The sequence below is a fragment of the Hemiscyllium ocellatum genome, unplaced genomic scaffold (assembly GCF_020745735.1).
Source record: "Hemiscyllium ocellatum isolate sHemOce1 unplaced genomic scaffold, sHemOce1.pat.X.cur. scaffold_243_pat_ctg1, whole genome shotgun sequence".
NCBI classification, from domain to species: Eukaryota; Metazoa; Chordata; class Chondrichthyes; order Orectolobiformes; family Hemiscylliidae; genus Hemiscyllium; species Hemiscyllium ocellatum.
Genome location: NW_026868094.1, coordinates 70,743 through 85,511, shown reverse-complemented (window position 1 = coordinate 85,511; position 14,769 = coordinate 70,743). Strand labels below are relative to the sequence as shown.

General features: G+C 42.9%; 1 non-coding gene across 1 annotated transcript; it reads right to left on the bottom strand.

The window, feature by feature from the left end:
• Positions 1-276: 276 nt before the first annotated feature.
• trnar-acg (transfer RNA arginine (anticodon ACG)) lies at positions 277-349 on the bottom strand. The gene has a single exon. It is a non-coding gene; the product is annotated as a tRNA-Arg (tRNA).
• Between the last annotated feature and the right edge of the window lie 14,420 nt (positions 350-14,769).

Here is a 14,769-nt window from a genome sequence, read left to right as displayed (position 1 = left end):
GAATCCATGGGCCAAGGAGTTTCAAAAAAATGCTCAAAGCCGAGCGTTCCCGCGAGCAACAATGATGCGATCGGTGGCTTTGCGAAATGGAAAGATGCCCGACTATTCGTCTTCCTCCTGTGATGACTCTGGAATATTGACCCTGAAATATTGACCCTGAGGTTGTCATGGACAATTAATGAAGGCATTCTTATTCCTGCAGATTAAAAACTCACATCTTATTTCAGCTGAAGGGAAATCAGTTTTCAAATGCGTAATAAATGCCTGCATTTCCCTCGAGCCAGGTAGGACTCGAACCTACAGTCTCCTGATCCGTAGTCAGGCGCGTTATCCATTGCGCCACTGGCCCGACGCGTAGACAGCTGAATAAGAGCCGTGATGTTAGCACGGACATGATTAATAGCAGTGATGTGCACGAATTGACCAAGTAAAAAAAGATAATAACTGTCACTGCTTCAGTCCAATCTTCACCACCTTTCAAAGCAGGTTTTTGTTCCAAAAAAGGACACAGATGTTCATTATTTTCGTATCTGAAATATTTACAGCAAGGTAAGGGACGGAGGTGTTCATGGGGTACACTTTACCATCAGTCCCAGTCACTAATACACAGCCAAACGTCTCCCAACAACACCACATCCTCCTGGACAACAACAATGATTTCAAACAATATCACTTATTTTCATCTCTGTTCACGCTAAAGATAGATAAACCAACAGTGACCTGATAAATTAAAACAAGATAAAACTGAACCAGGAATAGCGGCGGCTGACTGGGGTCTGTTTCTGGGAAGGAGACTCAGGCTGTCTTTGGCTTAATTGGCGAGCCCAGAGCCACTGTGTTTGGGTCCAGAGTCATATAATGACCAAACATGAAACCTCTAACTGGGCTCTAGCACCTGGTGCTTCCCTCCCCTTTCGCCCTCACTCACCAACTATCGATTGAAGACGACAACATTTCGTTCCAATGATCATTCGCCACATGCATGCTCTCCAATCATGTTAACCCTGTGCATGCTGCAGGACCCATCTGAACTGATGATGTATAATGCCCAACAGCGTAGAAGAGGCAGTTCTACATGACCAAGCTGTAGGCATTGGTGCTCCAACCAATCAGACAAACTCATGGGCGCGCTGGGGGCTCTGATCAATCATAGAATTCTGTTGGGCTCAACTAATCTATCCAGAACTTTCACACCCCAATGCTCAGTCAAAGTTCGCTTGGAAAATTCTTCCAGTTCAAAACACAATTGTTAATGATGACTCTGTTCCCTTTCCCGCAGGTGAAAGTGAGGACTGCAGATGCTGGAGATCAGAGTCAGCATGAGAGCAGTGCTCAAAAAGTACAGAAGGTCACGCAGCATCCGAGGAGCATGGAAATCGAAGTTTCAGGCAGGCACCTTTCATCAGTAACATTTCACGCAGCCAATTTATGATCAATATTGCTATTATCCCTTATATTCCTTCATCCCCAGATTTCAGGCACAGTGGTCTCACAGAACTTTTGTCTTTTGATTTGCCAATCTATATTTATCTGATCGTTTTGGATTAGCTTTATGAATGAGCTGAAAATGTGTTGCTGGTTAAAGCACAGCAGGTTAGGCAGCATCCAAGGAAAAGGAAATTCGACGTTTCGGGCATAGGCCCTTCATCAGGAATGAGGAGAGTGTGCCAAGCAGGCTAAGATAAAAGGTAGGGAGGAGGGACTTGGGGGAGGGGCGATGGAGATGTGATAGGTGGAAGGAGGTCAAGGTGAGGGTGATAGGCCGGAGTGGGGTGGGGGCGGAGAGTTAAGGAAGAAGATTGCAGGTTAGGAGGGCGGTGCTGAATTGAGGGAACCGACTGAGACAAGGTAGGGGGAGGGGAAATGAGGAAACTGGAGAAATCTGACTTCATTCCTTGTGGTTGGAGGGTTCCTAGGCAGAAGATGAGGCGCTCCTCCTCCAGCCGTCGTGTTGTTATGTTCTGTCGGTGGAGGAGTCCAAGGACCTGCTTGTCCTCGGTGGAGTGGGAAGGAGAGTTATCTTCAGACCTCATCAAAACAAAATCAGCAGACAGTTCACCACAATTTTCTATGAACAATTCTATTTTCGCTTTACTGAATGAAACACGCATTTTTCACATGGCACCTCAGTTTGTCTGGTATGACCGTTTGTAACGTCTTTCACGCAGCTTTAAACGGCAATCCTGTCTGTGTTGAATTAATTGACAAACCGTTTCTCATGGCAAACTGACAGCGTGCATACCTTTTCAAGATGAGGGAACATATCTGAATGAATTGTGACTTGGACATTAGTTATCGTGAATACAAAGTAAATACAATCAGATTGTAATGGTGTTGAGCTCTACCACTCTTTCAGAAGCTTCGAGACAAGGTGAATACTTCCAGCGTTTTCTGTTTTTTTTAAAAAAATATGTGTCAGTTTGCCAGTTTTTTGCTTCTGCACATGTTCTTGGGATGAAAGGTATGAAAAGTTGTGGGTTGAAAGCAGGAGCAGTCGCCTCCTTCCGTCATGCAACTCCCAGCTCTTCCTCTGCTTTTGTAGTTTTGTGAAAGCACTAACTGGCTTTAATATTGGATTTTAATGATAATCTAAGTGTTTACATGTTATTCTTGCTGCCAAAATATGTAATAAAACAATACATCAATTTTGATCAATTTCACGATTAATGTTTGCATGTCCAGGTCATAATTCTACTTTTAAGGAGAAGGCAGCATTACATATTGGTAACAATAAATGCTAACGATTTGCAGACCATGGCTGTCAGAGCACGTAATCCGAATTACAAGACTTCCATGGACGGTCTCTGTTTCTTTCATCCTGGAAACTGTCTGATTCGGCATTACAGTCTCCCATCCTTCTGCACGTGATGCCTTCCGTTCTGTCTTGATTTTGTTACGACTGTTTTCTAATACAGGGACTATCCAATCATCTATTATGTTGCTGTTTCAAAAGAATGAGAATCCTTCTCTCAGAGCACACTGCCTCTGTAGCTCAATGCTTAGATCGGGGAGGAACATGGACAAATGAAAGGCTGAATGCTTCATTTCATTGCTGTAACCAGACTCTGGTGTTGAAATCTGAAATGAGACAAAATAAGCCAATTGAGAGCAATACTACTTTCTGTCCGATATCTCCTGAGGCCACAGTCACCTCTCCAGAACGTGTCTGTGCGTTTACCTCTGGAAGTGAAATGGGGTTCAGATCACCGAGGGAGTGTAAACAAAGATTATCCATCTTAAACTGAAGTCGCATACATTGTAAAACGTGACTGGATAATAGCATTGCGACTAGTGCTTGAAACATTTAGGAACACAAGGGGACATACCAAGAGCTGAAAACTTGGATGACGGACCTCTTTCCGTTCTGTAAACAGTCGATGACTTGCTCAAACGTATGACCTGATAAATCAAACGCCATATGCATTGCCATTAAGAAGCAGTTTAACAGCTCGGGAGGCAGCACTTGTGGTGTATTGGTTAAGACTGGGTGTTTTCCACATCGCGGCCAGAGTTGGGTGCCTGATCAGGGAATCAGGTTTTATTGTTCCTGACTGATAATAGCGTGAGTGGAGCAGCTCTGATGGGAATGCTTTCAATGTCTCAAAGCAGTTAATGCCTCGAGAACATCAGAGTTCATGTCTCTGTTCCTGCAAGAAGGGGAAGGTACCTTGACAGTTTCTGCTCAGTCGGTCAGTCCACCCTTCATTCCCCTCTCACATAGTTTCTAAAGATTCCCAGAATTGAAACGGTGCTCTGTTTAATTGTTTCCTTTGCACTCCCACTGGTTGCACGTATTGAGTTGTTGGAAATTTGTGATTTGCTCAAGAGCAGCGTGCGAGACGATTCTATCTTCCCCTCCTCTGACAGTACTGTGAGGTTGACTCTGATGTTCTCAGTTGCATTCATCGATTGGAGACATTAACCGGTAGATTAAAAGTGCCACAAATAATTCCAAACAGAATGAAATTCTTTCAAGTGTTCTGCCTGCAAAGTACTCAGAAACTGCTCATTTTTGAGAGGTATTTAGGAAAACCATGTTTAAGAAGATAAACAACTTGCTTTGCAAGATGGTTCTAATGAAGATCTCAATTCTTTCGAACCATTCGGTGGAATTGTGTTGATCATTTTAGTACTTTGTATTACCACACTGACCCCTCGTTTAAAAAGCGAATCTGTTAAACAAAGAATTGCGGTATAATCGACAATACTTATGTGGACAATAGATTGAAGGTGGGCATGCATTCATATCAAAAGTTCACACATCCCAGCATTTCAAAGATTCTTCCTCCAGCAAATCAGGAATTCAAAGCACATTTCGGATTCGGGGCAATGAGTTTGTAAGTGTAATAAAGAGCGGCAGTGTTTTTGAGACAGTGAATAGTCGAATGAACAACCTCCAGATTTGCAAATAAGCAAATCATTAAGCCACTGATTCAAGTGCGATTGCTGCATTTCTGTGATGATATCAGGACCAGGATAATCAATTGTTACCGTTCACTGGGTGAACAACTAGTAAATTTAATCAAATTCATCACTTCACTCCAACTGATCCCACATTGTGAAGTGGGCAATTTCGCATAGGAAACACACGATTTCATGAAGCTTTCATTCACCCTGTGTTTGTGCAGCTATTCAATGAGATTACCACTGATCTGATAAATTTAACTCTAGTTTCATGCTTTTACTCGATAGTTCGAGGTAAACTTGTGCTGAAAAAGAAGTTGTGTATTCTCATTAATTTGGGAGTTTCGCGGCCATACCACTCAGTTTCTCTGAATGGTAACTGAGAATATGTGATAGTTGTCAGCAGTGGTTACTTCCACATGTGAGGTAACTGGTGAAGTAAATGATGTTAAACTTCCTTATTACTGAAGCATGCATTTCAACAATATCCTAGGCTATCTATCGCTCTTTGATATTCCCTATAAATAAATAAGGAGGGGGATTATTAAGTCTGGGGTAATATAAAGGAAGACTGTAACATTTTCCTTCGATATATAAAGTACAAAAGAGAGGCAAAAGTGAACATTGGATTGCTGGAAAATGATACTGGGGAGATAGTAGTGGGGAACGAGAAAATGGCCAACGAGCTGAATAATTACTTGGCTTAGCCTCGGCGGTGGAAGACACGAGTAATACCTTAAACATTCAAGAGATTGAGGGGCAAGATCTGAGTATGTTGGCCACCACAATGGAGAACATGCAAAAAAAATTGAATGGTCTGAAGGTGGTTAAATAACGTTGATCAGATGGACTACATCCCAGTGTTATGAAGGAGATAGCGGAAGAAAGAATGGAGGCGATCGTGGTGATCTTTCAGGAATCACTAGAGTAATGAACAATCTCAGAACATTGGAAACCCACTAACGTGACATCCCTCTTTAACGTGGGAATAAGGATAAAGACAAAAGGTCCACAATGAATAGCTATACTCGGTCGTGGGTAAGATCCTGGAATCCATTGTGAAGGACAAGATTTCTGAATACTTGGAACTGTTTGGAAAAATAGTACAAAGTCACTATGGTTTCATCAAGGGAAGGTCATGCTTGAAAAATCAGTTGGAATTCTTTGAAGTGAAATTGAGCAGGCTTGAACAAGCACTGCCAATGGATATTGTCCACCTGGACTTCAAGAAGGCCTTTGACAATCTGTCACACAGGAGATGACTGAGTACGATAAGAACCTCTGGTGTTAGAGGCAAGGTAATGGCATTGGTAGAAGCTTGGCTGTCTGGCAGAAAGAAGAAAGTGAGGACTGCAGATGCTGGAGATCAGAGCTGAAAACTGTGTTGCTGGGAAAGCGCAGCCGGTCAGGCAGCATCAAAGGGGCAGGAGAATCGACACACCCTCATTCCCGAAGAAGGGCTTTACCTGAAACATCGATTCTCTTGCTCCTTTCATGCTGCTTGAACGGTCTGGCAGAAAGCGGAGAGTGGGGATGAATTGATCCTTATCAGGATGGCAGCCGGTGACAAGTTGTGTTCCACAAGGCTCTTGTTGGCATCGTAGCTTTTTACTCGTTACATTAACTATCTAGATGAGTGAATTGAGGGCCCTCTGACTAAATTGCAGGCGATAAAAAGATAGAAAAATGGACAGGTCGTATTGAGAAGGTGGAGATTCTGAAGAAGGATTTCGACATGTAAAGAGATTGGCAGATGCCTTCCAATGTGGGAAAGTGTGAAGTCATGAACTTTGGCACGAAGAATAGAGGCATGGTCTATTTTTAGAATGGTGAGAAAAAGTTCAGAAATCAAGAAGGACTTGAGAGTTCTGGTGCAGGGTTCTCTCAAGGTAAGCTTGCAGGTTGAGGCAGTGGTTAGGGGTGCAATTGCATTTATTATGGATGGCATTTTTTCCGAGAAGAATTGAATATAAACAGGTTGTATACTTCTCTGGTCAGGCCACATTTGGAGCATTGTGTATAATGTTGAGCGCCATAAATCAGGAACGATGTACTGGCCCTGAAGCGTGTTCACAAGATCTTCACGACAATGCTCGTAGGGATGAAAAGCTTATCGTATGAGGCATGTTTGAGCGCTCTAGGTCTATTCTCGATAAAGTTTAGATGAATGAGAGGGAGTGAAATGGAATCATGAAAAATACTGAATGACCTGGACAGAATGGATGTTGGTAAGATGTTTCCATTGTACGAGCACCCGAGGGCACAGCCTTAGATGAAAGGGAACACCTTTTAGAACAGTGATGAGGAGAAATGTCTTTAACCAGAGATTGGAGAATCTTGTAAATTTATTGCCACAGAAGGCTGTGGGGGCCAGATCATTGAGTATATCTGAGACGAAGTTAGATAAGCTTTTGATTATCCCGGGGATCAAGGGTTACAAGGAGTAGGTCAGGGAATGGGTTAGCGAAAACTGTCAGCGATGATTGAATGATGGTGCAGACTCGATGGGCTAACTGGCCTAATTTCTGCTCCGATGTCTGATTGTCTTATGGTGCAAACCTCAAGGAGGCACCTTGTATCTATGAGAATATGGATTCAAGTTCTTCATGAAGGTCAGTAGCTGGACGGAATAGTTAACTGTTTTAGAATGAAAGCATTGTGGCTGCTGTCGCGATGGTGGACAATATGACATTCAGTGCAGGATGACACACCAAGTGCACTATTAATGTGGGAGAGGTTTTTTCAAAACCTGGAACTCTCTGTCTCTGTCAATCACCGTGAGATGTGGGGGTTGGGGTAGGAGGGCGTAACGTCCTCCCAGGCACTTAAACTATCCTCAAGCATGCATCCTGAGTGAAAGAATAGTCATGGAATTGATCACATTCTCATTGTCTGTTTAGAATATAATGAGTGATTGCCAATCCCACCCAGTGTTCAATGCAATTACCTCGCATTCTCTCACGGTGCTACAGATCAACCTTCACTCACTCCTCTTGGTGCCATCATCCCAGGCATTAATCTGGTGGAACCCTGTTCACTCTGCCTGTGATACGGAGATCACTCCTTATAAAGGAGAGAAAATCTATCCACAATGCCCCAAATACTGCCTCAACAACACTCTCAGGTTTGATCGCAAGAATTCCGTTCCCTCACTTAGCTGGCTCCGTTTCTTTTGTGTGAAATAGGAAACTATTCATTTACGATGCACTGTCACTCATTTGGAATTTCAAACATCTTTACATCTGTAGGTAAACATTAATACAGCTTGCACCGGAGGTGCCAATTCAGAAGGTCATCACTCTAGGGGAGGGAATCAATCACAACTGACGCTCCTAAAACAGTGAACGGCCACCTACCTGAATGGAAATGAACTGCTGGAATATGGGATACAGGCAGAGGAAGGGAGTGATCTTTCTTTTGATTTGCCATCACGGGATGTGTGCAGACCTGGTCAGGGCAGCATCTTGTGACGATCTTGAAGTGGGTGGTTAGTTCAGCTGTTCCACAGGGCAGAAAAGAGTAAAACACAGTGCTGTGGGTTTGCAGTCCCACAGAGACCCGACCAGGTAAGGGTGACCCACTGCTTTCTCGAAAGAGCATGAGACAAGCCGATATTCATAGATTATTATTCTGTGGCTCTAGATTATGAGCCAATGATGTGACCACCATACACTGTCTTCCCATCTTTCAGATTCTGTGCAGAGAACAAGTTTAACATCCTAAGTGCAATTGTTTCGTAATGGACACGTGGTAAGAAGGGACTTGAAACAGATGTATCCAGAATTAGCAAGGGCACAAACGATGGTTTATTCGGGAGTTGCGCTGAGGCTGAGGAAAAGACTGGATGTCATAATGTTGGTAGTGGACAGGATTGGCGAGTGTGGAGGATATGGAGATGTAAACTGTGCAGGAGAAAATGAATCAAGATGGTTGAGGACAGTGTGTTTCATCCTCGCATCGCGGGGAGTAATTTGCAAATAATAATTTGCTAGTTATTATTTCTAAGGAATGGAATCTTTGATTGGGACTGAAAAAGTTGACTTGCACCTTTCCAAAATTTACATATTATCAGCATCAATTCAGTTAACTCAACAGACTGAGTGACTTACTGAGTGAATCAAGGAGGTTGAGAACAGTTTCTTTCATCCTCGCATATTGATGAGCAATTTGTTTGAGTAATTTCCGAGTTATAATTCCTAAGGAATGGAATCGTTGATTGGAAATGAAAACGTTGACTTGCACTTTTCCAAAATTTAAATATCATGAGCATCAATTCAGTTCAGACGGTTTCACTAGACAACTCGAATGACTTACCAGTTACACCGGCTATAGCAAAGTTAGTATAGTAACCAGCTTGAATAGCCATCAGAGTATCTTCAATTTGCGATGCTAAAGATAATGCCTCTTTTGAATCCGACAGTGGACAGGATGCCTTGTGGGCCCCAGCTATTTCTTCACAGGCCAAGCAGGTGGTTGGTTTATGCGAGGATTGGGGGCTGGTGGATATTTGGAGATGTCTTCTTCCTACCTGGAGGGACTTCACCTTTTTTCAAACCAACAAAGATGTCACACAAGGATTGGCCTCTTTCTGGCTCTCTCGCCCTTCTGGATTCTATTATGGGTTGCAAAGTTGTGAATATAGCTATAGCTGATCACGAACCAGTCTATTTGGAGGTTAAGGCCAAGAGTGAAGAGCTAGGTTTGTGGCACTGGCATTTGGGCCCTTTTCCCCTTTAGCATTCCAAATTTGTGCAATACTTTTTGAAGGACTTTCAGGAATTCTTGACTATCCACTCGGGCATAGCTAGTAGTCTGTCCATGCAATGGGAGACTGCAAAAATCTTTGCAAGGGATTAGATATTTCCTATTCGGCTAGCCAGAAATGACAGAGGAGGAACAGCAGCGTCTACTTGAGACGTGGTTGAAAGCCGCGGAGGCGGGACGTTTTGCGCGGCCTTCGATATCTAACCTACAGCAGATCACGGCCTTTCAGGCTGCCTTGAATTCAATACTGACACAAAACGCAAAGGAAGAACTTGCCTTTGCTAGGCAAAGGTGTTCGAATATGGGGATAGGCCAGGGTAGTATTTAGCATATCTGACTCGGAAAAAGCGTGCTCCCCCATCCATTACTGCAATCAGACATAGCGTCGGGATCATTACCTATGGTGCTAAAGATTAAGAGGTTTTACGGAGCTTTTACTCTGAATTGTATCGGTTTGAGTGTTGTGAAAACAGGAGGTATAAAATTGAAACCTTTTTTAAGAACCTTGTCCTACCAGGGGTAACATTGGAACAGGTCGCTCTCCTTAATGGCCCCTTGACAGTTCGCGAAATATAGGATACAGCAAGGCAACTTCAGAGTGAGAAAGCGCCTGGCCCTGATGCTCCACTGGGCGAATTTCATAAGGAGTTTGTAGGGATTCTGTCAGGGCCGATGTTAGAGATGCCCAATCACTCTTATATGATTGCCTATTATCATCTTTGAGAGAAGCTAATATTTCCTTAATTCTTGAGATGCGGAAGGTTCCTGAGGAATGTGCCTCATACAGGCCCATCTCCCTATTAAAACCAGATTGCAATTTCTGTCCAAGACCCTGGCGCTGAGACTGAAAATGGTGTTGCCTCATATTATTTAAATCGGACCAGACAGGTTTTATAAGGGACCAAGAAAATAACCAGTTCCTTTGCATCTGTCATCAAGGAGGAAGATCCTTAAAATCGCTGAGTAATACCAAATGATCACATGCAACTTGTGGAATTAAAGACATAAAGTCAATTCAGATCAGTAACAAGGTAATAGTTCAAGGCTAGCATAGTAGTATTGCAGCTGGATTGAGCATTGCTCAGTCTGATGAGCCAGTTGTACTTAGTATCAAAATATTAGAAATAAATCAGCAATAGACGCATTTATTATGCTGTAGATGACTGTTTTATTTTCCTGTACATTCTGCCGAGGCTGGAAGTTAGTAAATGTTTTTCAAGCGTTGGAGATAAGTGGAAGGGATTCAAGCATCTGCAAAGGTAAGAAGAGATAGTGTGGAGAACTTCAGACCAATTAACTTGACATCTGTAGGTAAACTGATGGAACCTATTATGTAGGATCTGATATTGGATATTTAGAAATTATCAGCAACATTGGAGAGAATCAGTACGCACTGACAGAGTCTGACAGAGTCTTCATATGTGACAAACTTCAGAATGATTTGAACTTGTTTATTGCAAAATAGAAATGGCGTATTTCGATTTTCAGAAGGCTTTTTTATAAGAACTCATGCAGTGAATTCATAAGTAAAGTAATGTGAATGATAATTGGAGGAATATATAAAAGTGAAAAGTTAAAGTGAGATTCGCCTTCATTTAAGAGAATTAGAACATTGTTGGAAGGTCATGCTGAAGCAGTTTCACAGCTTGCTAATGAAACTGTACATAGAGGATTGAGTCTAGTGTTGGTGACCCAATCTGAGAAAGAATATAACGGCCACGGAGGGTGTACAATGGACATTCTCCAGATTAATCCCTCAGATGGCAATATTGCCTTATGTGGGAACTCGGCCTGTGTTCTTTATAGTTTCAAAGAATGAGAGGTGATCATAGTGAAAGTTAGAGAAGTCACTAAACATATGACAAGTTGGAAATAAACAGGATTTTTCTCTGGCTGTCTACTCTACATTTAAGGCAAAGGATAGACCATTTCAGACTGCAATTAGAAGGCATTTCTTCATTTGAAGGGGACTGACGAAGACATCGACATGGAAGCCTGCTGGCAGGAAAGATTAGGAAGAATCCCCAGATATTCTGCAGCTACGTCAAGTGGAGCAGAATTACCAGGGAAAAGGTAGGACTCATTAGTAATTTGCCAAGTTGTAGCTAAATCAACTTAGTGGTAGGTGACAGAAGGTCTGTTGGTAGAAGTCTGTTTGTTTGACTGGAGACCAGTATCCAATCGTGTACCACAGGGATCAGTGCTGTGTACCATTTTATATGTGATTCGGAGATGCCAGTGTTAGACTGGCTTGGGCAAAGTTAAAAAATTACAGAACACTCGGTGATAGTCCAACTGTTTATTTAAGCACGACATTTCGAACAGCATAATCACGCGATGAAGAAGCAGCGCTGCGAAAGCTAGTGCGTGAGAATAAAACTGTTGGATTATAACCTGGTTTTGTGTGATTTTTAACCTTATTGTTTATCGATTTCATAAATGATGCAGCTGTGAATTTGGAGGGAACTAGGGTGAGTGTGATAAATCAGTTTGCGTTTGACACAAGGTTTGGCTGGTTGTTTGGCAGTGAGGAGGAAGGCCTTATATTTCAGGAAGATACAGATGGAATGATCAAATGGGTGGATCAATGGCCAATGGAATATAACCCTGATAAATATGAGGTGGTGTACTTTGGAAGAAGGAACCAGACAGGGGAGGACACTATAGCAGCACACTAATAAGCTCAGAGGGTGCTGGAAACATCAGTGAACGTGATTAAACAAGTTAATGCACAAGTTGACAAAGCATAGCGACCATAAACATAGCCTTTATTCACGGAGGCACAGATTACCAGAGCTATGTGGAACTTTGGTGAGGCCAAATGGAATACTATGTACATTTCTGGGAGCCACAAAACATGAAGTATGTGATTGCACTGGGCAGGGTGCAGTAGAGATTCACCAGGATGTTCCCTTGAATTGAGTAAATCAGCTCGGGTTATTTACTTTGAAGCAGAGAAGGCTGAGAGGGATGTGCTTCAGAAGGATAAGATTACCAGGGGCATGGACAGCATGGATAGACAGCAGCTGTTTCTTTCAGTCAAAGGGCGAAGACCAAGAGAGTACCATGTTAAAGTGAAGGGTTTGATATTTAGTGAGGTTTGACGATTGATTTTCATTCAGAGCCTGCTAAGGTCAGGGATGCACTTCCTGAGAGGGCAGGTAACCTCACAACCGTTAATAAATACGTGGTCGTGCCCTTGAAGTGGCATAACATACATGGCTATGGGCCTCATTTTGGAAAGTGGAACTAATGTAGATCGTGCTGTATTTATGACAGTACAGTGCCAGTGCTTCTGTGATTGTATGGGTTGGACGGTCAATCATTGAGCAGCATAAGACATGAATTGATGAGCTTCTGAAGAATGTATTAACTAGGGTTATAAAAGTGAACTTGTCTCCATGAGCTAGAACAAGGAAAGCTATAAGTGTCTAATACCCTGCTCCCTTCCTGATGTTTCTATGCAGTGTGCGGGAAAGCTCTGTCATTGTTGTCACAAGCTCTCAAACATTAAGAAGCCAGCATCTGTCTGGTCGGCAGGACTGTGTTTCCCGTTCTCTTTTCCAAAACCAAGCTTGTTGCCGTGTTCTGTCTGGTCTTACGCTTGAAGAACTCAGAACAATTTGATACAATTGAGTGTCTTGCTTGGCCGCTTCAGAGACCATTGTAGAGTTTATCACATGTCTGTGTGTCTGGAGACACTTGTAGGCCAGACCAGGAAGCACGGGAGATTCACTTCCTGAAAGTACATTGGGGAAGGAACAGATGTTTACAATAGACATTAGATTGAAGGCCAATATTACTGGAACCAGATTTTATGTCTCTGTTTTTTGTGAATTGTTTGTAACTTCCACCAGCTGCCAGAGCATTATCCCGGTCAGCACCAGTAATCCAGTGACATTTGCACAACAGCACCATCTCCACATGGGGACCTATCAGAAACCACACTGAGCACATTATTTCTGTGCTGCTTAACAGCTCGGTCAAAAAACACTCCCACCAATGTGATAATCGTGACGGGACTGAGGAGGTGGTAAATGGTCAGACTGTAGTCATTCCCTTGTTATGGGACTGGATATTGTTGAGGAACTTTCCACTTGGCCAGGCAGATGTCGGAGTTGGAGCTGGATTGAAACAGCTTCCCCAGGAACACGGCTTGTTGTGCAGCACAATCTTCATTCCTATTGCAGGAATGGTATCCAGGCCCATTGCCGTCGTCATATCTACTGTGTTCAGCCGTTTCTTCATGTCACGTGCAGCGAATCGATTTGGTTGAAGACTGGCATCTGTGATTCTGTGGGCATCATGAGGAGGGTGAGGTGGATTACCGACTCAACACTTCTGGCTCAGGATGGTGCAAATACTACAACCTTGTCTTGTACACTGATGTGCAGGGCTAGGGATATTTGTGGAGTCCTCTCCTCCTCTAAGTTGTTTAATAGTCCATTGACATTGATGATTGGATGTGGCTTGACTACAGAGTTTCGATCATATCAGTTTGTCTTGGGATCATTTCCCCCTCTCCATCAGATGGTAGTTCCGCTGTTTGGAATGTTACCAGTCAAGTGCGGTTGCTTTAACGAGTTGTCATCAGGTTTAGATACACATGGTTCTGACTCTGGCATGTTCCCCCAAACTCGTCACTGAACCATAGATCGGCTTGATAATAATGGGATAGTGATGGATTATCCTGGGGTAAAAGTTATGGATTGCGTTTGAATGCAATTCTGTTGCGGCTGCTGCTGAGATCTACAGCATCAAATGATAACCCAGTGTGAGCTGCAATATCTGCAAATCAATTCTACTCATTTCCCCCCAGTTCACACCGAGACCCATTCACCCATCAGCCCTGTACTCAATGACCTAACTTGGTTTCTGATATGAGAGCACATCCAGTTCCATAATCTCATTCTGCTGAGGATCTCACCCTGATGTCACACTTCCAATTTGTAACATTACTCAGATACTTTAACATATTAATCTGAATCATTTTCTTTCCAATAATACCATCTTCTATGTTTGAAGTGAATGTTTTTTCCGCTGTTTTTCTCCCTGACCATGATTAAGACCTCTGTCGTGTCAGTGATGCCAGCCTCATGTCGTTTCAGAGCCAATGAACTTGTGCACTTTGCGTTTTTGTTCACTTCCCAATGTACAGCGCTCTGTGCTGGACAGGGCTTTTGAGCAGATTTAACACACGTCTTTGGATAATGTTGAACAACACAAATTGCTGAAGAAACTAAGCAGGTCCAGTGGACACTTGTTCAGAACTGAAAAGGATTGGAAACTGGGCATTTTAGTTCCTTGCCAGAGGTGGGGGGTAGGTGACAGGGAACTGAGGGTGTGACAACAGATGAACAGGCTTTTAGCTGTGGTTAACGAGAACATGATATAAAATGAATTTAAATTAAGATGAGAATGAGGATAGGGGTTCTCTCTATTGAGGGCAAGATAAAGAAAACACAACCACATAAAGTCATATGGAGGCCAGGAGGGAGAATGTTGAACATGTAGAATTACATAGATCTGGCCTGAGATACATTTTCACTGGAGAAATCATCAGAGGAATCAGACAAAGGAATTCAGGTGCTTGCCGGCTTA